This window comes from Neovison vison, chromosome 4 (assembly GCF_020171115.1).
Source record: "Neovison vison isolate M4711 chromosome 4, ASM_NN_V1, whole genome shotgun sequence".
In the NCBI taxonomy this organism is placed as follows: domain Eukaryota; kingdom Metazoa; phylum Chordata; class Mammalia; order Carnivora; family Mustelidae; genus Neogale; species Neogale vison.
In genome coordinates, this window is record NC_058094.1 from 54,654,446 (window position 1) to 54,678,096 (window position 23,651).

Below are 23,651 nucleotides of genomic sequence, written 5' to 3' on the forward strand. Positions count from 1 at the left end.
CCATTTTGCAAAACGAAGTGCTTCGCAAAGTTGGGTTGCTGATCTGCCTTCCACTCTCCAAGGGCTTTACTTATAATGCAGATTCCTGGGCAGACTCTACACCTGGGGAATGGAAGTTTCTGGAGGACGGGGCTTTGTAATTTGCATTTGAAATCAACTAGATGATGTTTAAGGTTTTTTGCTTACTTACCAAATTCTGTGTATCTGACTCTTAATGTATAACCAGTTAATAGTTAATGTAACTAGTAATAGTTAAACTTAGTGAGATACTTATAGAGTACTGATCATAATTAAATCTCATTATTGTAAGAATAATACCTTTCATTTGTATAGCAGCGTTTTTACCCCTTTGAAGTGTTTTCCTAAATGTGACTCTCTGACATGAGCAGGCATTCCTCACTGTATTTGCTTGGCTTATTGCTTTTCACAGATACTGTTTTTATTTTGTTTTAGTTTTTTTACAAACAGAAGGTTTGTGGCAATCCTGCATCAAACCAGCCTATTGGTGACATTTTTCCAGCAGTATTTTTCACTTCACGTCTCTATGTCACATTTTGGTTAATTCTTGCAACATTTCAAGCTCTTTCATCATTATATTTGTTTTGGAGCTCTGTGATCAGTGATTATGACTCACCGAAAGCTCAAGTGATGGTTAGTTTTTTTTTTTTTTTAAGCAATGGAGTATTTTTAAATTAAGATATATATATATATATAGATATAGATAGATATATATAATTGTTTTAGACATATTGCCCTTGCATCCTTAATAGATTTTAGTATAGTATAAACATACTGGGAAACCAAAAAATTCATTTGATGCACTTCATTATGCTCTTTGCTTTATTGAGGTGGTCTAGAACCAAACGCACACAATCTCAGAGGCATGCCTGTATTATTGACTCCACTCCAGAGGTGTAAGTGGGACCCTGCAGCTTCATGACTTGTACAAACTACCCTGTAACATAGTAGCTTGGAGTCAGGAGTAGGGGCCATGTCCTCTGGCCTTATTACACCACATGCTTGTTTCTAGGACCTGAGACCCAAGAGCAACTTCATCAAAGCGGCCCCTTCCAAACAGACCTGAGTGAAATCAGTACCTTACCAGCTACTCCACATGCTGTTCAGTGTGCTGTGCATTTGCTCCCAAAAGATGAAAGCGTAGACAGAGCCCAGGGCGCAGGGGCTGGGGGGCAGGGGGGTGTGGAATGGGAATCTTCAAAACAAAGAAAATCTCATTCCTCTTCTGCTCATCCCCTTCAATTTTCTGATCTTTTTCCTCCACTCCCTCTTTCTTGTAAAGACTCAAACTCTGAAATAATTATATGAAATTAAGTCGGTAAAAGCCAGGCTTGTTTCCTTAAGATTGATGTGTTAACATTTTGGGCAGTTTTCTCAGGACCCAGGGAGACTATTATTTCTGAGCTCGGCTGTAGGAATCTTCCCCTTCCCCAGGCAGGGGAGAATCTCCTCCCCCAATACCCTGTTTCTTGAATTCATGGCACCTCCCTTCACAATACAGCCTGTGAACAGAGGAAGTTCAAAAAAATTGTTAAGGCTGAAGATTTTTTACTCTGGTCATCTCTACCTACTTTCCCCAAAAAGGGATTTTAGGGAGAAATAGAGACACGGGGTCTCTAAACTCACTCTAAAAGACTGAATTTAAATAGAGTATTTCTCTTCCTGAGTTGGGCATTCAGTTTTGATGTTCTAGGATAGTATGACCCAGACTCTGAGAGTCTGGAGGAGGTGAGGGAAACACGTTCCAGCTCCACTTGCCTGCTCTTATCGATATATCAAGATAAGCTGGTATGTGAATACCAAAAGAAATCTTCTTGTGTAAGTTATATTGCTCTCTAAAATAACAGTAGGGACACCTGGGTGGCTCAGTGGGTTAAAGCCTCTGCCTTCGGCTCAGGTAATGATCTTAGGGTCCTGGGATCGAGCCCCGCATGGGGCTCTCTGCTTAGCAGGGAGCCTGCTTCCCCCTCTCTCTCTGCCTGCCTCTCTGCCTACTTGTGATCTCTCTCTGTCAGATAAATAAGTAAAATTTTTTAAAAATAAAAAAAAAACAGTAACAGTGACAGTACAATAAAGGTGTGACTTTGCCCATCACTCTCCCTCTGTGCGCAGTAAGATGAATGAAAGATTGTAAGGTCACTGGGCTTCTCTGCACTGGAAAATGACTTGGTTGCCCAGTGCTGAAGCCACACTGAATTTCCAGTGTTCCTGAGGCAGTCCGTGCAGACACTGGCAGGGTCAGGTTCAGGAGGTACTTGCTTGCCTTGACACATCATTTCTAATTATGACGCCTTTATAAACCCCTTCCCTTTAGCTTCATAAGGCTTGTAAAAGGTGCCCGCAAACTTCTGCCTTCCTGTGCCTCCCTGCCCCGAGGTAGAAATCCTCTTCTTGCAGGAAGTGCAAAGCGAAGTTCAAAGTTTCCTCCATCAAAAGAAAGTGCGCCTGATCCAGTATAATGTGATTACGTGACAATTAAGGGGGGAAAAATGCCAGGGCCACTGCTTCACTGTCCAGTGCTGGCCCCTTGCAATCTCCACCTTTCTAAAAGATATTTATAATTTCCTTGCTCCCTATAAAGACGCGCACTGAAACTGAACACGGTTTAGGGTCCAAGTCACTGATAGCTTTGGGCTACCCCGGGATGGGAAGTCATGAAGGAGTTGTGATGGAAGGTCTCCGTGGAATGCAGAGACTAAGGGATCAAGCTCCGGGGAGAGAGGATCCAGAAAGGAAAGGAAGGGTCCACAGACCCCAGGGCAGGCCCTGTCGCCCTGGTGATTTTCTGTGTGACTGCCAGGCCTCTTTCCTTGCCATAAAACAAGCCCAGTTCAACCTACGTTAAAAGAGGGTTAAAAAGGGCTCATAAATCTTTCTGGGCATTGAAGATCCACGGAGAACTCAGCCTGATGTCTTTCACATCTGTTTCGGGTTCTCAGCCTCATCTGGCTCAGCTGCCTTTTCTCCAGCAATAACTCACGAGCCCCATGCACGCCGCTGAGTGGCAGGTATAGGGTGTCTCCCCCCAGAGCCCAGGGGACGAAGGGTGAGCGGCCCGGCAGCAGGCAAGTCCCCAAGGCTGGCCCACTGACACCGTAAGTTTATACGCAGGGGCTGGCGGAGGGGAGGTGGCGGGCCGGGCGGTGTCCCCGCAGAGCACACCCCGCCCGGGGAGGGGAGCCTCGCGGCGGGTGGGAGAGCGCTGGCTGAGGTTGGTCACACGGAGATTGAATTTCAGCTGAATTAGATCAGAGCTGTGGGAAACAGCACCTCCTTCACACACACACACACACACACACACACACACACACACAGCCGGTCTCCTAGGAAGATGTGGGAGGGCGGCTGGGGAGACGGAGGCAGGCAGCTGCCGCGAAATACCCAAGTCAGCTCCCCGCGGCTAAGGGCCAACTGAGCGACCGTCTGCGTCTCCCCAGCGCGCGGCAGGGCTCGGCGCACTCCGGGGGGTTTTACACCCCGTGGGCTCAGGGAGAGATGGGGTGGGTCAGCATTTAAAACACACTCTGGTTGGCGAGGGAGTCTGCGCCTGTCTTTCAAGGAGGACAAGCCTGATTGTGAATAAACGTACGGGAAAGGCACCGAACTTTTAGGTCCGCAGCTGCAGAGGAGGAAAAGCCCCGAAGGCATCTGGGGGGCTTTCGCTGTTACCTGTAGGGTTTGATGTTTTGCGGCATTTCATTAACATGCAATGTGAGCTCTCAGGGCGATGTTTGATGTTAAGAGCTGTTCCTTGCCTCTCCTTTCTCTGCTTCCTAACCTGACGCCATCTCAGTGACCCAGAATACCAGCTTTTCTTGGGGAGGCCCTGGGGGAATGGAGAATTGGGGGGAAAGTTTTAGAACTGAAACGGGAACACTTGCAGTCCTATTCAAAAGGGCAAGAAGTCAGCTGCTTTGAAATCCACCCCCTCAGCAGGGGTGGGGGAAGCCTTTCCAGGAGACAGTGGGAACACATTTGTCCTAAGCTGGCACCAGAGAGGCTGTTCTCGGAGGCAGCAAGGGCCTGGCATTCTGTACACTCCGTTTGAATCCGGGAGCCTTCAAATGATCCTTTTTTCTCTTCCTGTCACTCAGCAAGAGGCTGGAGGCAAAAATTCCTACTGCTGCTTCCCTCGAACCAGACAGAAAACAACCACCGAGGCTGCCCAGCGCGCCCTAATCTTTGGGTTCTCGCAAGCATTTCCAGCAGACTGCTGCTGACCAGAAAATGGCCTCAGGCAACTGCCCAGGGAGAGTCTGCCTTGACCACAGCGCAGTGTGCTTTCCGCACAACCAGCCTTTTCTTGGACCCAGAAGCTTCTGGAGTTGGCACAATGGCTGGGCCTGAGGAAACCAGCCAGGATGTCCCCAGTAGGATGAATTATCACCCCTCTGTAAAAGAGAGAGACATCCAGAACAGAGACAGTCTACCGCTCGTGGGAGCCCACTCCCGGCTTGAATTCTTAGAGGCTTACCACTTTGCTGGATTTCTTGGACTTCACAAAAAAGAGACAATTAGAATTCTGAGACCTTAGGTGGTCTTTGAGATCCTCCTAGATGAGGCGGATACCCAAAAGGGGGCATGGAAGGACTGCAGGGAATCTGTGAATCATCTCAAATGGTATTAAAAGTTTCTATGTAAAAACATTGTGTGTTTTCCACAGCCCCAGGAAGAGAGCTCTATATATTCAGCAGATTTTTGAGAGCCCAAGACTCACCAAGATTTAAGAGCTACTGTTTGAAAGATTTTCCAAAGGCGACTTTGTTGGGGGTGAAGTGGGGAGGTCCTTGGCTTCTCTCCACCACAGGTCTTGCTAAGTCGAATACCATGTCTTCAGTCTCCTGTGGTGTAGTGCAACCTAGGTGTTTGATTCATGCAAAGGAAAGCAAACAGGAACGCAGAGAGGACACACGGAAGGAGGGGTGTGGGGGGGAGCTGTGCATACACAGTGACGCTTGCCTGAGTACCTGAAGTACAGTAGGGATCTGGGGCAGGTCTAGCCAGTCCATACCCGGGTCCCAGAATCTACACTCTGAGGTCCTGTTCTAGGAGGATATATTAACAAAGAGGGAAAGCATAAATGAGAAGCTGAACCAGTGCAGACTTGATAGACTACTTGGATAAGGAAGTTAGAAAAAGAGCAGGATTGGATCTGTCACTGGGGAAGAGCGTGCACTGGCCTGCGTGGTGCAAACTCCTTTCTGTAGGGCAGGGAAGGACTCTTGGGGGAGATGTGCTTGTCTTAATGCAACGTGAAAAATGACCAGGTTGCCAGAATTTCCCAGTCCCCCACTCTGGATTTGATGTTCCCTTGCAAATTAGAGACATGTTTTGCCTTAAGAAAATCCCCCTTTTTTAAATAAATAAGTTGATTCCCCCGAAGCCGACAAATTGGGGCTGGTGATTATTGACATTAAATAATAGCTGCTATTGATGCCAGGCTCTTGTGAAAAAGGCTTTACATACACTATCTCCAGTAATCTTACATCTCAGTGAGAGATGTACCGTTTCTCCCATTTTCTGGATGAGGAATTTAAGGCTGAGAATGCTTGAGCAACTTTCTTGCCATCACTGTTTTACTGAGTGGCACAGAGAACGGACAAGGAAGGCCAGATGAGGCTTTCGCCAAAGATCATGGTTTTATATTCTCCGCTAGACAGCTTCTCTGTCCAGTAAGATTCCATGCTTTGCCAGAAATGTCAAGACCCCCAATTCATGGTAAACATGACTTGAATTTCAAAGGTGGGGGGGGGGGAAGAAAAGGATGTCTACAGATACTACTATATTCTAGATACAATCCCACTGATGCAAGTGTCTCATTTTGTCAAAACTTAAATTTTGTAAAAAAAAAGAAATCCAATTCTTGTGAAACATTTTCAGAAGTACATTTTTCGTTTAAAGTTAGGTACACACATGCAAATCGTCTCCCACCAGGAAATCATCAACTAATCAAAACGTTCCCAGGGCACAGGGCAGATTGTGCTCAGTATGTTGTCCCCTTTGCTTAGTTGAATGTCTGCCCTAGGCCAATAAATAATTACTCAGTGAATAAGCAAGTACAAGAATGAACCTCTTTTAAGGACAGTGATCAGAAAGTCTTATTCCTGAAAATGGAAGCAGATCGCCTTGGGCAGCAGACATCAAGATATGGGTATAGTTCATTATACGCCCCAAGTGAGTTCACATGAGGGAGAGGAAGAAAGGTGAGAGAGGAAAATAAGAGGATATGGAGATCTCCGTTTTGAAACTTGAAAAACTATACTTTGTTTTTCTAACATTTAATTGTTTCTATTCAGATTGGGGAAATTTAGAGCTCTTGCTAGTTGAAATTTCCACACCAACGAACATAATGCCTGCCCTTTTCAGCGATCTCAGTGAACAAGTCCTCAGTGATTTTTTTTTTTATTCTAGAACGCTAGTCTATAGGATAGTCAAACAGTAATATTTCCCCTCTCCCCTCTTAGCATGTGAGTGTGTGGAAAATGTTGACGTGCCTGGGGTCTTTGGTATTGGAAAATACCAATACTTTGGTATTGGTATTTCTTTTTTTTTTTTTTTTTTTTGGTTGGGAGTGCAAATAGTTAATCAAAATGTCATGCTGGTGGTGAACCAGAGATTAAAAAGTGAACTGATTTTGAGGACAGCAATCATGGGCTCAAATTGCAGCTTAAGAAAGGTCATTTTTGTAGAGAAGTATCCTGAAGCAAGTGCTATGAAGGGAACTGTGCACTTTCCAGACCTGAAAAAAGCTATGGGTAACCATCCCTCTCGAGAAATGCAGGGATTCATATGCTTAAAGACAGAAGGTTGGTGCAGATGCTATCTTTTTTTTTTTTTTAAAGATTGTATTTATTTATTTGACAGAGAGAGAGAGCACACAAGCAGGAGGAGTGGCAGGCAGGCAGAGGGAGAAGGAGAAAGCAGGCTCCCCGCTGAGCAGGGAGTCTGATGTGGGACTCCATCCCAGGACCCTGGGATCATGACCTGAACTGAAGCAGATGCTAACTGCCTGAGCCATCCAGGGGCCCCAGTCCAGATGCTATCTTAATACTGCTTATACGTCTGGTGTGGTCAGAGTTTGTGGAGGGTAAAGTCATATAAGAAGTTAACTGCTCCCTGTTTTAGCTCTATCTCTGGTTGCCCTTATGTCTTCAGGCCAATAGAAGAGCACTGTAGAGTCTGGAAGAGCCAATAATCATCAGACTCGGAGATTTTCAGGGAGCTCATCTCACTGCTAGAGCTTTTCAGGGAGCTACCTGCTCCACATGTTACAATTGAGTGTCCTAGTTGGGTTGTTCTAGGGGTCTTCCTTACTCCCTCCCTCCGTCCACCCCGCCCTCTTTCCTTCCCTTCCCTTCCCTTTCTTTCTTTCCTTCCTTCTTCCCTTCCTTTTCTCCATCAATTTACTCACTAATTCGTGTGTTCATTTAAACAAACATTGGTTGAGTATCTCCTATAGCTTCATAAGATCCCCCATCTGGTGAGATGGAACACACAAGCACTTCAAGTCCAAGTGCATTAGAGAATTAGAATTAGGCACAGCTGTTTGTTAAGCAGAGTGGAGGGGCACCCAGCCACTACCCATCAGAGGTAAGGAGATTTTTCCCAGAGGAAGAGAGCTTGAGCTGAGGCTTGAAGGATACAGGAGAAGTTTGCTGGGAACAAAAGTCACATTGAGGTTGCCCAGGCTGGTAGAAGACCACGTGTGCAAGCACAGAGGGGTTGTAGGGAGAGGGAAGGCCAGGGACGCTGTGGTAGATGCCGTCCTGCCTGGATCCCAGGCTGCGTATGGAGCCCCGAGGGGAGATGAGATCAGATAGGAGTAATAATTGCTAGCATTTATTGAGCACCTGCTCTTTTCCTGGCACTGTTCTAACCACTTTATATGTTTTGACTTAATCATTACAGTAGCCCTGTAAGGTGGTATTAGAATGGCTCCTATTTAACAGAGTTACAAGGAGATCAAGTGTCTTGCCAAAGAGCGTACAAGTAGAGAGTGGAGGCCGATATGCAACCCAGACAGTTGGACACCAGAGCCCGTGCACTTAATGGTTATGGCAGGAGGCTGCTCGGAGAGCTTAGGTTGGCTTTGACAAGCGACAGAGGAGACTCTTTCCTACCTGTTGGTCCAGTGTAAGGTCCAGTGTAAGTTGCCATGAGTGTGAAGATAGTCTTCTAATACCAGTGTCCCCCCCCCTTTTTAAAAATATTTTATTTATTTATTTGACAGAGAGAGACACAGCGAGAGAGGGAACACAAGCACGGGGAGTGGGAGAGGGAGAAGCAGGCTTCCCGCTGAGCAGAGCTCTATCCCAGGATCCTGGGATTATGACCTGAGCCAAAGGCAGATGCTTAACAACTGAGGACCCCCAGGTGCCCTCAGTGTCCCCTTTTTTAGACCAAAGGGCGTGAAGCTGCACTGGTTCTTGCATCCAAACGCCAGCGCTGAGGGGAGGGACCACTCCTCCCCTCATCAGGGTGCGTTCAGTGCAAGCGCAGGGCTCGGCATGCTGCAGGTGCTCACAAAATACTTACGGAATGAAGGATAAATGAATTTATTGATTTTTACTTCTTAAGCTTGCGAAAAAATAGGCTCAGACTTCTTCGGGGTTATACGTATTTTCTCATTTCAGATGTAAATGAACTTAACACAAGCAATACATTCCACTAAAACCTTGCCCCATGGCTTATATATATTTGGAAACCTAAATCTTCAACCCAAAGTCAAAATTTACTGGGATTAACGTCTTTTGAAATGATGACTCGTGGGTTGTGGGGCGTTCGTGCATTCCATGTATTTCCTATGTATAGTCTTCAATGCACAGATTGGTTCAGACTTCTCCTCTTCCAGTTATATCGAAAGGATGGCCCTGTGTGTCTATGATTTTCACAAAATCTATGCTAATTCCTTTGAAGAGGATCAAAAGTTGACTGTGTTAGACTTTCCAGCTCCTAAGAATCAGGTACGTAATAGAAGGAGGTCAGTAAGGTTCAGGGATGAAATTTGCCCATTGATATTAATGCATTGATCGCTTCCTGCTTCAGTGTCAGAAATGAAATTGCTCTCTTCTTGGCCAGAAAAGAAGCACCCAGCTGAAACCGAGAAGTGTGTTTTCTCTTTGGTCAACAGGGCAAGCAGGACCTTCTGTATTCTGTCCATCAACACTGATAAGCTGTGACACCAAGGGGGGGATGGGAGGATCTCCAGCTGTTCCACCTACGCTGGACCCCAGAGCGCCGTAGTCTCCTTCAGGAAGCCAAGGGAGCCCAAACAGAAAGATGAGCACCAGGAACACAAATAACCAAGTGTAGTCTCATAAATTATTTGGCTATCCGCATATTTTGAACTTTGGGAGACCTTCAGTATCAGGAATACCTCCTTATAGCTCAAGAGCACTTGCTTTGATGATCTCAGTTGACCCAGCTTCTCTAGAAAAGCCTTCCTTTTTTAAAAAAAGTAAGCCGTGGGGCGCCTGGGTGGCTCAGTGGGTTAAAGCCTCTGCCTTTGGCTCAGGTCATGATCCCAGGATCCTGGGATCAAGCCCCGCATGGGGCTCTCTGCTCAGCAGGGAGCCTGCTTCCCCCTTTCCCCTTCTCTCTCTGCCTGCCTCTCTGCCTACTTGTGATCTCTATCTGATAAATAAATAAAATCTTAAAAAAAAAAAAAGGAGTAAGCCTTTTTAAGAAAATTGGCCAAAACTAGAACAAAATAACAATACTTGCTTTCTAAGAAATATTTTTCTTGATCTCTTCAGTGTATTTGTGATTTCGGTAGTATTCAATGTATTGCATTCAATTGTGAAGAATTTGATGATTATAATTAACAAGATTTACGTGCTCTACCGTTTCTAAATATTCAGATGTCTATTACAAGATTTATATTGTTCCTTAGGCTCTCATCAACCCTCTCTGAAATGAGGAGAGATGTCATTATCTTCTTTTTATAGATGAGGAAACTGAAATTTGGGGAAGATGCCAGGCTAAAGCATTTGTCGCGGGCCACCTTATGAAGAAAGCAAAGCAGCCAGAACCCGGACCCAGTTCGGATTCTCGAGCCTGTCCACCTCCTCTCCATTAAATCAACTAGAACAGGGAGCTTGTTGCTGCGTGTCCGACATGGGCTAGGTAATTTCACACACACTATTTTTCATTCACAAACTGCAGGGTAGAGGACTCGTAGCAAAGATAAAGAAATTAGGGGGCACCTGGGTGGCTCAGTGGGTTAAAGCCTCTGCCCGAGGCTCCGGTCATGATCCCAGGGTCCTGGGATCAAGCCCCGCATGGGGCTCTCTGCTCCGCGGGGAGCCTGCTTCCCCCCCCCCGCCCCCCACCGTGCCCGCCTCTCCACCTACTTGTGATCTCTCTCTGTCAAATGAATAAATAAAATCTTAAAAAAAAAGAGAGAGAAAGAAATTAAAGTTTGAAGAGGACCACTAACTTGTAAGATGCCTAGTAAAGGGCTGAGCCCTGTCAGTGAGCAAGAATAGGAAACTGCAGGAAGAGGATGTGTGGTCAGCATACTGAGATTTCTTGAGTGTGCAAAACCAGGCAGAGTATCTCACCAAAGGAAGCTCATTTGTAAAAGGAGAGTTTGGGAGTCTTGTTTGCTCTTCTGAGGAATATATTCCTTTCCTTTTCAGCAAATCTTTATCACAAACTGAATCTTTGCTCTGTCACCTGAAACAGACTTTAGAACAATGAAAACCACCCCGGGGAGGATATTGATTCTGATGGAGCAAATGTTGATTAAGCGGAATGGTGGCTTTTTTTAACTGGTGGAATTCCAGATCTTTCCTTAGGCCTGTCTCCCCAGGGAAATGAGCTCTAGCCTCAAAAATCTACAAAAAAAACCTGAGTCAGAATGCAGATTTACGATGGGGGAGACGCTGGGCGGAAGGCGGCTATCTAGTAGGCTATCTAGAAGCTCATCTTTGTGTTATTGGAGAAACACTCTCTCTCTTGACAGGATGTGGTCTGGTTATCACATAGTCTTCTCGGGTTTCATCCCCATTCTGCTTACAAATGCCCCAAATATAAAGAGATGCATTTCATTAAGACAGCCTTTAAGAGGCACTTTATCCCAGCTGTTGCCATCTGTCTTAAACACCTACCTTTTCACCCTAGTGCGGAGTTTACATGTCGATAAGGGATGTAAAAAAGGGAACTTGAGAAATCTCGGCGAAGGAAAAACACCAAGGCTGCCTGTGGGAATGGCAGAGAAGGAGCGCCGGGAAGCCTTAAGTTCCAGAACACCCCTCCTCCTCAGAGAGGAGAGCTGGTGTGCTGCTTGCCTGCCTTGGGCCTTTGGGCTGACCCCAAACACCAGGGACTGTAAACACGTTTCCAGTCACAGATATGAAGGATTCTGTGCCTGCTACTTTGGTATTTTTTCCTTAAGGGCCTGCAGCAAAACAAGTGAAAAAACAAACAAACAACAACAACAAAAAAACGCAGGTGGGGACGTGACAAACAGACCCCAAAGATTTCTGCTGCCTCAGGGATTCTCTCTGCTAGCAGTGCCCATTCCCCTCAAGCATGAATTGTCCATACCTGATCTCACTATGCACATCTGCAGAGCTGGGTGCCCTCCCAGCTGGCCGTTGGCCCAGAGGGATTTGTGGCCAAGTGACCCGAGAACGTTCTCTCACTCCTGGGTCTGAAGACAGAGTTGGAGGCCCTTGGAGGCTACTGAGATAAGTCTGGAAGACTTTCCAGGAGGGAGGGGGAGAGGTTAGAATGAAGTGTGAAATGGGGAAAACAGGAGGAGTGGTCCCAAAGCCCAGCCAGGGTCTCGAGGCAGGCAGAGCCCCTTATGGGGGCGTGGGGCCGGGGGGCGGGGTGTGTGAGGTCCTCGTTTGCTGGAGAGGAAATAAACCTGTGACTCCAGCCCGCCTGATCCTGCGGGATGGGCTGCCTGTGTTTGAAGTCCAGACTGGCGGGGTTCAGGAAGCCGGCTACATCAGGTTCCCATTAGCTCAGGCAGCAACACGGTGGGTTCACACCATGACATGGTAACAATTAAGCCTTCTGCTACTGGTCCTTACCCCGGGGTGAGGCTCTTTTCTTCCTTACCAATGTGACTTCAAGTCGCCCTGGTTTCCTTATGGCTCGATTTCCTGCAGATTCCCATTACTTCATGTCTAATCTTCTGAGACCGCTTATTAGACCACACAAATTGTAACAATTGTCTCCAGCGCCCAGACCCAGGTCCAGACCCCCAGTGTGCCTAGGAGAAATACAGTATCTGTATCTCTGAAATGTGAGAGCTACTTCCTATGTAAATGGTCGAATTACCAAAAATCAGAGTCATAAATATTGGGGGAACATAAACTAATTATACATGTCTACCCTGAGGTATACTAAATTACTTTTTTTTTTAAAGAGTGGTTTAGAATATTTATCTCCAACTTCAATGATGAGAGAGATAAAGTCACAAATGAATGACTATAATTAGAAGCAGAAAACAAAAAAGATAGAAAGTTATGGATTTTCCAAGGAAGGAAAATATTTATATCCAGAGAAAATCATTGAAAATGCCATTTAAGCTGAACCTTGAAAAATAGGTAGAATTTGGATACAGGGAAATTGGTGGGAAGAAGTAAAAGGCATAAATGGTTGCTAAAATTAATAAAATATAAGTAAAATAAGATATAGTTCCTGCCTTCAGGAGGCTTTCAGTTCAGCTGAAATGATAAAACAGACATAGGTAAGAAAAAATTTAGAGGACAGTGTAAGACATAGGATGCTCAAATCACATCGGATATAGCTAATGCTTTATTGTGGTATGGGAATGTTAAATGCTGTTTCAAGTAAGAAAGTCGCTAGAGTTTGATGAGAGAGCTGGGTCAGACTTGTGGAGGACTGGGATTTAAGGCATCAGCAGGAAGGAAAAATGAGTGGAGCGAGCCTCAAGTGGGCCGTGTGCAGGAGGTGAGTGGTTCTCAAACTTCAGAGAGCATCAGACCTCCGGAGATCTTATCAAAATACACGTTCCTGGGCGCCTCGCCAGCATTTCTGATTTAGGAGGTCTGATGTGAGGTGTGGCAAGCTGTATTTCTAGCAGGTTCGCTAGTGATGCTGCTGAGGCTCCTGGTCCGGGAAACTGCACTTGGAAATTACTGCCGTGGCTCTATCAGCATGCCCAGAGCGCTAGCATTTCCTTGGGGAAATACTGGGAAGTGAGACTGGCCAGGGATGGCTACCGAGAAGTATTATAAATGAGCATACTGTTAATTCTCTTTGTTTTCCTCACTGAGGAGTCTCCATCTGAGTAAAACAATGAACATTCTTGGTTTGTTTGGTTTTTTCTTCTATTCTCAAATGGCTTCCTGGTTTAGAATAAATTATTGTGAAAGAAGAAAACAATACTTTTATGATTCCAGAAGAAATGACTTCTGGTTAAAGCTGGGTATTATTTCAAGAGATAGGTTCTGTTGATCCCTTCTGCAAGCACATTTCTTAGTAGCTCTGCCCCTGCCATGTCTGCGATGGGATTCGAATTACTGAGTTTTGTGTAGTGGATGGCCACCATCACAGTCAACCCTTCTCAGAATCCAAGTATGAAAACATTAGCCAAAGTTACTTTCCAAAAATAATGTACTTTCTGATTGCCTTGATTCTTGAAGATTCACATCATTTATTGTCTCAAATATGGTATAAACAGAAGTAATAATCTTTGTTCCATGATCTTTTTGCCTTTTTTTAATATTGAAATTAAAACTTACCACCATGGTTTCCCCTCATCTTAACAGAAAATAATTAAATCCAGTTAATGTGAAAAAAGACCTCTACATTTAAAAATGTTTTTAAAAAATCCTCATTCTGTCTGAAATGAAACAAACTCATATCTTCTTTCTATTGCATGAGGTTGTTTATGAGTTTCTCCTGGAGTTTGTAGGCTTGACTGAGGTGGGAGTGGTTAGAAAGTAGAAAGTCTCTTCCACATAAGTTCAAGATCAAGTTACATATGTTTAAAAAGCAGGTTGTAGAGGTGCCTGGGTGGCTTAGTCGTTAAGTGACTGCCTTCAGCTCAGGTCATGATCCCAGCCCCATTCTTGGTGGGAAGCCTTCTTCTCCCTCTCCTGGTCCCCTGGCTTATGCTCCCTCTCTCGGGGTCTCTCTTTCTGTGTCAAATAAATACATAAAAATCTTTAAAAATAAAATAGCATAAAGACCAGGTTGTAATGTGCTGGACCCTGCAAACAGAAATATGCAGTGTACTTTCCAAAGTTCCTTTTAATCCTTTGACTTATTTAAGAGTGGTGTCGTATGCAAATGACAGTAATTAAACAGCATTACAATACACACAGTTAATAGCATGATTCATATTTATGAAGTACTAATTTTATATGAATACCAAAAATATAAACTGATTATACTGTTCAAAGTTTGAATTGAGCAAATAGACAAAAAAGCTAGGAAGGGAATTTATTTTATAACTGTGAACCAAATTTATTATCATTTCTCATGATTTAATACATGAAAGATAACTAAGGTATATAACTTTTAAGGTGTTTCTTTATGTAGAAAAAAATGACATACTTTCATGTAATTAGGGGCTAAAGGTGCTTTTTTCTTTCTAAAGCTTACAAAAGGGAATTTTGTAGCACAGATAAGAGAGTTTAGGGGGGGTGCCTGGTTGGCTCAGCTGAGCATATGACTTGATCTGATCTCAAGGTAGTAAGTTGGAAACCCACATTGGGTGTAGAGATTACTTTAAAAATAAAATTTAAAAAAGAGAGAGAGAGGTAAGGAAATATTATGTTTATTAAGAGCTGAAGAGAGGGCGCCTGGGTGGCTCAGTGGGTTAAGCCGCTGCCTTCGGCTCAGGTCATGATCTCAGCGTCCTGGGATCGAGTCCCGCATCGGGCTCTCTGCTCAGCAGAGAGCCTGCTTCCCTCTCTCTCTCTCTGCCTGCTTCTCCACCTACTTGTGATTTCTCTCTGTCAAATAAATAAATAAAATCTTTAAAAAAAAAAAAAAATTTAAGAGCTGAAGAGGGGGGGCGCCTGGGTGGCTCAGTGGGTTAAGCCGCTGCCTTCGGCTCAGGTCATGATCTCAGGGTCCTGGGATCGAGTCCCGCATCGGGCTCTCTGCTCGGCAGGGAGCCTGCTTCCCTCTCTCTCTCTCTCTGCCTGCCTCTCCATCTACTTGTGATTTCTCTCTGTCAAATAAATAAATAAAATCTTTAAAAAAAAAAAAAGAGCTGAAGAGGGTCTTTGAGGGACCGCCCTAGGAATACACAATGACTTTATTACAGGGAAAGACCAAAATTCTGAATTTGTCAAAATTCCTGGCTCCTTGACCAGGACTCTTATCATACTGTGATAAGGAGCTCTTTTAAAAATTTAATTAATTAATTAATTAATTTTAAATATTTTATTTATTTACTTGACAGAAAGAGACAGCTAGAGAGGGAACACAAGCAGGGGGCGTGGGAGAGGGAGAAGCAGGCTTCTCACCGAGCAGGGAACCTGACATGGGGCTTGATCCCAGGACCCTGGGATCATGACCTGAGCTGAAGGCAAATGCTTAACAACTGAGCCACCCAGGCATCCCAAGGAGCTTTTTTTTAGGGGAGAAATCTGGGGTGAGTGTAACTTGACCTTAGACTTATTCCCTAAGCATTTATTCACCTCTCCCCTATACTCTGCAATTTAGTAAAACAAAACAGTATCTTTGAAATGAAAATGCTTTAAATATAAGAAAGAATTTATTTCTCCTCTAATATTCAAGATGAAATTTTAAAGATTTTTTTTTCATGGTCAGATGTATTTTTTTGTGAAGAATATTTATTGAATTGAGATCATGTTTCTATTCAGGGCTACATCTGGTACATACTCTCATTTACGTGTTACTGTGATGCATTCATACATTGCTTTAGTCATCTGGGGACGTGGGCTTCTCCAATGTAATACACGAAGTTGTCAGTGCAACATCTCAAGTGTCCCTTTGAAGAAAGGAGATAAGATTTTAAATGAGTACATCAATTCATCTATTTAAATGAGTGTTGTCTTTTCCTATAACCACCCTGGGAGAACAGACTCCGATTTCACGTTGTCTTGCTCAGAGCTGTTGCAGAATTCCTCCAGGAGTTGTCTGCAAGCGTTGGAGAGTCCTCCCCAAGAATTTGGTCTCGTTATTTTATCATCAGTTGTTTTTGACCAAAAATTACAATACTCCATGTGGTCAACTACCTCATCAAACAAATGATGCTTGAAAGATTTTTGATGATTTTTAGAAAATGAAACACAGCCAAGTCAAATCTACATAGAAAGAAGGATGGTGCGGTACAACTGAGGAGAGGGGACAGTGCAGAGAGAAGGAACAGAACGGAGGGTAGCCGCGGCATCCAGGGACAAGCATGGCCCCCCAACAAGACTGTCTGGACCAGATGAGTTGTCATGTCTGTGAAAAACTGCACACCCCATCACACCTTGTACTGTCATGCCCACCACATATTCTCAGCATGATCAAAATCCTGCCTCTGCTTCATTCACCTGGAAGTCTCACTTTTAAACATTTGTGTAAAACAATACAAGAGAAATAGCGAGTGAGTAATTAACAGGGGATATTGGAATGGGATATTTCTTAGTCCTAGAAACTCTCTTGTTTTTCTTATGCCATCACTTGCTTCCTTACTCTCCTCCCTTCCCTAGCCTGGGTCCCTTGCTCAGTGCCTTCCTTACTCAGTCAGGTCCCTGGTCCCCTTGACTTTGCCGCCCCCCCCCCGCTGGCCCTCACCCTCCCACGCCCTCCACCTGTGCACCTCAGCTGGGAGTCCTCGGCACAGAGTCTCACAGCCTGTGGGTGATTGACTGCTGTGTGCCCTTCTTCCTGTCCTCAGCTTCTCTCCCAATTCCCCTCAGCCCTTTCCCCAACTGTACAGCTCCTCTTAGGTCTCTCTCCCACACCTGCCCCCACCTCCCCATACCTTGTGCTTCGCAGAAGAGAAATAAACTTAAAAAAACAAATAAAATTAAAATTAAAATATGCAATAAAAGAAATTTTTATTTCTTCTAACCCAGTCTTATAACCTCTTCTCTTTAGTTCTTTTTCACTTTCACTTCAGAGGAAACTGTGTCCCCTATTTCTTTTCAAGGCTGGCCTCACCACCTCCCAAAGTCCCCACACTGCACATGCACTCTATTTGAGGCTTCCACTTTCCTTCCAGAACTTTCTTTGCTAGCTGCTTCCCTCCTATCCTCAATATCTCCCTCCTGTCTTTTACTTGCACTTTCTAATCTTCCCTCTTCTCCAAAATAAAAACTTCCTTCCCCTTCCTTTCCTTCTCAACCTTCTGCATTGCTCTGTCCTTTGGATTCCACATACGTGTCTCCAAAGAGGAATTTCCATTTTCCCCCTGTGCATTCCTCATGGACGCTTCTGACACTGACCATGCTCCGTGACTGAGCTTGGTCCCATTTACATGATCAGTGCAGGCAGAGGACTGGCGGGTGTGCTTCCAGCTCCACCGTTTACTGTATGGCCTTGAGCAGGTTGCTTTACCTTCCTGCACCTTGGCTTCCTCACCTGTAGAACGGGGAAAATAATACTTAGACTCCTTAATGAACATATTAATGCTTAATATTATATTATTAATATATTATAATATGATTATATAATTATGACATATAATGTATATATTACTAATATTACAATACTAATACTTAATGAACATATTTATACATAATAATGATAGGATGCTAATTGGAACCAAAACTGGTAAGGAGAACACATACGGGGCTGACAAAGAGAGTGATCCAATGATAGAAGAAAGATGATTCATGCTGGACCATTTCCCTAGGATGCTCTGGAGTCCCACATGATACCCACTAAATCCCTGAGAATCAATCTAGATCCATTTCATAGTCCACCTCTTTCTCGGATCTTCTTCACCTGACAGTCCATCCTGCCGAAGAAAGTGGCCTCTTTGTCTTTGGTGTCCCGAAATTTAACCTTAGCACTTCTCACTTGGTCCAGTGTTGCCCCACATTGCATGGTACTTAGTGTGAACTTGACCACCTTGAAAACACAGCCAAGTCCTCCACACCACAAGTGTGTTTTACTTACTGTATTAGTGTGCTAGGGCTGCTATAATGAATGCCACAGACTGGGTGGGTCTGACAATTATTTTCTTACAATTCCAGAGGACAGAAGTCTGAGAGCAAACTGCTGATGGGGCTGGATTTTTCAGAGCTGGATTTTTCTCTCTCCTTGGCTTACAAATGGCTACCTTCTTAGTGTGTCTTCACATGGTCTTCCCTTTGCACCTGCCTGTGTCCAAATCTCTTCTTCTTTTTTTAAAAGATTTTATTTATTTCAAGAGAGTGAGAGAGCATGAGCCTGGGGAAGGGCAAAGGGAGAGGGAGAGAATCTCAAGTAGATTCCACATCGAGTGTGGAGCCTGAAGTGGGACTTGATCTCATGACCCTAAGATCATGACCTGAGCTGAAACCAAGAGTTGGATGCGCAACTGACTGAGCCACCCACCTGCCCCCTAATCTCCTCTTCTTATAAAGACAACAGACATATTGGAGTAGGGCCACCCTAATGTCCTCATTTTAACTTACTTACTCCTTAGAGGAGGCTCTATCTCCAAACATAGTCATTTTCTGAGATACTGGGGGTTAGGACTTCAACCATATGAATTTTGAAGGGGCCACAATTCAGCCCACTTATGTTTGATACTTTCAAAGGAGCTAACATGGGGCCTGTCACATTTGTGTCATTGGTTAAACAACTTGGGGAAAAAACAGGGAAGGAGACACAAGGCAGGATGCAGAGAAAAACAATCCTCAGAACCTGTTTCTGATAGCATCTTGGGGAAATGGTGGAGAAAGCAAGGAAGGTTAGTCATCACCTCTAATGTTTTCCTTTCAATAACATGTCCTCACAACCCAGGATTATGTCACTAGAGTTGGGTTTCATTCTCCTTGCAAAATGATACCCCTGGGAAGGATGACATAATAGAACTACAAATTGGAGCAAGATAGATTCTGCTTTTGTTACTCATGACTGTGAAGCCTCCAGGGCCTAGCACGTAGTAAATATATGTTAGCTACTGTTGGGTTTTATCACCACCACCACCACCACCATCATCATCATCATCATGAACTCTAAGCTCTCTGAAGACACGGACACTTTGTATCCTGTCCATGGCTATACTCCCTGGCCTCAGGTGATGCTTAGCAAAAGATAGAATCTCAATTTTTTTTTTCAATTTTTCATTTTTTTCAATATTTTTTATTTGTTCAATAAATAAAGATAGTTAACCTCAGAGGCTCTCTTTTCTCATCTCTGAAAAGAGTATTTACTGAGGACTCACTATGTGTGAAGCTAGTGTACCTGTTTTACATGGATTATGAAATTTTCCTCCTCACGCCAATCATTTGAGGCAAGTACTGGTTTTATCTGAACAGAGACATAGAGAGCTAGGGACCTGGTCAAGTTCACACAGCAGCCAATGAACAGCATAACTCGGATTCTGTTGAACTCGACCTGAAGTAATCAATAGATGTGCTCTAGTGCCTCCCTCGTGTCCATAAAGAGGGGGTAAAACAGCAACTGAACAGACTTGTTGGGAGGATTAACTGGAATTTGTAAAGTGCCTAGTATGTAGTAGGTGCTCAATAAATATCCCCCTCTGCTACCTCATTGCATTTACTTAGTTGTCCAGACAGAATCTGTCTTCTAACCAACAACTCCTCCCAGATCCTCCATGGCCCCAAAGGCCCTGCAGCCACTGCCCCCATTTCCCACTTCCTTTAATAGCAGAACTACCCTGGATGCAAGAGTGGTCTGTATCTCGTGTTCTCACCACCCGTCTTGTCTTGAACCCATTCAAGTCAGGCAGGAGCCTCTCCTGTCGTCTGAAACTGCTCTTAGCAACGTGACCAAGTACATCCAATGAACAAGCCCAACAGCTTCTTCTCTGTGTTGCTTTCCCAACCTCTTAGCATCATTCAACAGAGCTAATGACTCTCCTTAAAACACTCTTTTCTCAGAGCTTCCTGGTTTCTGTTTCAGTTCCCGGGTTGCTCCTTCTTTTCTCTTTGCTGGCCTACTCGCCTCCATTTTGAATCTAAATGTGGACATATTCCAGGCTGAAACTCCTTTCTTTATCTGTATTTTCTGGCCAGGAAATCACGTCCAGAGTCATGACTTAAATGCCATCTGTATGTGGATGGTTCTGGATTTCTCACAATAGCCCTGACTTGTCCCTGGAGTTTCAGATTCACAGATTCAGCTTCCCATACAATATCACCACTTTTAATTCTAATGGGCATTTCTAACTTAGCATGCACATTGTCGCCACACTGTGTTCCCTTCCTTTTCCCCATCCAGACCTTTCACATTCTTCCCCACATAAGTGATGGCCCCACCCATTGTTCTGGATAAAAATCTAGGAGTCATCCTTAATTCCTTATTTTCTCTTATCCTACTTTGATCCATCATCAAGTGCCATGGAAGACTTTACCTTCAAAATGTAGATCAACCCATCTATTTCAAAGCCCGTTGGAATTAAAATCGATTTTTTTTCCTTAAATTTATTTGACAGAGATCACAAGTAGGCAGAGAGGCAGGCAGAGAGAGAGGAAGGAAAGCAGGCTCCCTGGTGAGCAGAGAGCCCGATATGGGGCTCGATCCCAGGACCCTGGGATCATGACCTGAGCGGAAAGTAGAGGCTTTAACCCACTGAGCCACCCAGGCACCCTAAAATAGATTTTTGACATGACTTACAAGGCTCTTTGTGGTCTAGCTTCTGCCCTCCTCCAAGACCTCCAGTATTGCCATAGCCTCCCTTGTTATGATACCTCAGACACATTGAAATTTGGTTCTTGAATGCAATAGACTCATTTCTGTCTCAGGGCCTTTGCACTTGCTATTCCTTCTGAATGGATTTCTTTCTCCCAGCTCTTCATAGGACTCTCTTTCTTATCATTCAGGTCCCAACTAGAATATCATCTTCTCAGAGAAGATTTTCATGAGCACCTTGCTTAAAATATCCTTCCACCCACAATTCATGTCCCTTTCTTAGTTAGGAAAGTTCTGGCTACAAATAAGAATAAACCTGGTAAAGGCCTAAGCCAATATATTTTTGTCTAATGTATTAAGATATCCAAGGTAGTTAGGTCAGGCCTCAATGATGTCATCAGGGACTCTGACTCTTTTTCACTTTCTACTCTGCCACCCTTAACATTTTGAATTTCTTCCTTGTGATTTCACTTCAAGGTCATAAGACAGCTGTTGCCCCTCTGGGCGTTCCATCTGTGTCCCAAACGAGGAGAAGGGAGAGTCCAAAGGATCAAAATCTTTTCTTACATGGCTCTGCATTTTATTGGACAGGGAAGGCCTCCTCAGAATGTTCAACCTGGTGTCATGGACTTGGGTCACACAAGCCCCAGCAAGAAGGGGTGTTGGTGACATAAGCATTTTTATCTCCCCAGCCTGCATACTGGAGAATGCAAGGCAGAAAAGGGGGATGTACATGGCCTGCGGCAGCTAATCCCAATCACCTTTTACGCTATATTGTCCTGTTTACTTTTTTCATAGAACTTATGATTATCTGAAATTCCCTTGCTATTTTTCTGTTCTCTTACTTACAGCATACTCTTGTTTAGAGTAAGCTACACAAGACTGTGACCTTGGATCATTTGTTTAGGACCATGACTAGAAGTGACTCTAGACCGCAGTAAGCAGTCAATAATTACTGGTTGATTGTTGAATAAGCCATCAAAAAATAGCTAAAATTTGCCTCTGTTACAAATGGATTTCTATTATGCATGAAACGCAAAATATTAGATAATTAAAGTTTAATTCTAAGTGTCCTAGGCAAATTGCCTGGCATGCTGTTGGGACACCGTTGAGTGAACGGTCCTGATCTGAGGACCAGCAGTGGGTCTGGTCACAGCAGCTGCATGGGTAGGATTGATGGTGTCTTCTGTTAGGTCCATACTCACTCTCAAAGCTGCCTTTGCAATAGCTCAACTGGCAGAATGTCCACGGGTGAGAGAGAAGCTAAGTGTCCTCTCACAGGCTCCAGCCACTGGTCATGTCATGTGGGTTTGTGGCTTCCTGGCCACACACAAGCTCCAAATATTATAAAAAATATGAACGACATACATGCAGGTCTGGTCAGGCTCATGGTAAGTTTCTATGCCTGCCTGAGTTTCTATTTAAAAGAAGAGATTTAGTGGTGTCTCTCAAGCTCAAGGTTGAGGGTGGTTACTAGAGTCTAGGTGTGTCTAGTAATGGCTGATGGGCTAACCAATTGGTCCCTTCTGTAGGGGGCATGAATAGTCTCCTGGGAATCTGTCACTCTGAACAAGAGTTAGGCTTCCAAGTTCAGCCCAATACCAAAGTTTCAAAGCTCTGCAGGGAGAAGAGATACTGAATACTGCCCCGTGCCTTTGGGTGAGCTCTTCATGGACTCATGTCTGAATCCAGGGGAGATAAGATGTTGTAAGTAAATATGGAAGTATTTTTTTTTGTACAAATCCTCCAAATATAGGGCACAAAGCTCCATTGCCTTGATGTATACATAATACAGGTTGCACAAGGGGAAGAGGAGGTGTTCCTTCCCCTTCATGGCTCACAGCCATGGCCCTGATGCATGGAGGGCATCAGAGAATGCAGACCCTCCCCTCAGCTTTTTGAGGTCTCTAATTGGTGGCCATACCTACAGCAATTTATTCCTGAGCGCATTAAAGACAGTTTCGGGATTGCTCAGAAACAAGCAGGAGAGAGTTGGTGGAGATAGAGATGTTGCAATGGTGGGAAAGAGTGAGCTGTCTGTTTTGTTATTTGTAAGAGGAACTCATTTTATTTTATTTTATTTGTAAAGATTTCATTTATTTATTTGACAGAGAGAGAGAGACCACAAGCAGGCAGAGAAGCAGGCAGAGAGAGGGGGGAAACAGGCTCCCTGCTGAGTGGAGAGCCTGATGAGGAGCTCCAGTCCAGAACCCTGAGATCATGACCCGAACCGAAGGCTGACCTCAACCCACTGAGCCACCCAGGCACCCCATTTTATTGTATTGTATTTTATATTTTATTTTGTTTCAGAAATGCAATTTAAACATTAGCGCCTAATGAAGCCCCAGGAAAATGGGCCACATATATTTATTGAACAAGTATTGACTGCCAGGTACTGTACCAAACGATGAAAAGCAAGGGAACAAAATAGATCAAGTCCCTCCTTTCATAGAGGTTATTTCCTTGTAGAGGGAGAGATGGAGAATAAACAGACTTCAGTAATGGAATTGACGGAAGGGCTAAACGTTGGATATAAAAAGAAAAATTAATTTAGAATATTGAACCAGACTCAAAAGAGAAGTTGAGAGAAAGTTACTCAACTATTCTCCATCTCCATCTCCAACAGGTCATAACCAGCGTCACCATGAGCCCAGACAGACCTCCTGAGGCCAACCCGTTTCGTCCCTTTCCTGTGCACCAGAAGTTCCGTTGCCTTCATCACATAAGTGACAGCCTGGCCTTGGGATTTATGAGTGTGACATCTCTGTGGGAGCTGTGAGCCCCTGCGCCCCGGCTTCCGGAGAGCCCTGTGCAACGGGGAGCCCCCCGCGGGGGCTTCAAAACTCTCTGGTAACCTTGCGACAGAGTGAATGAAT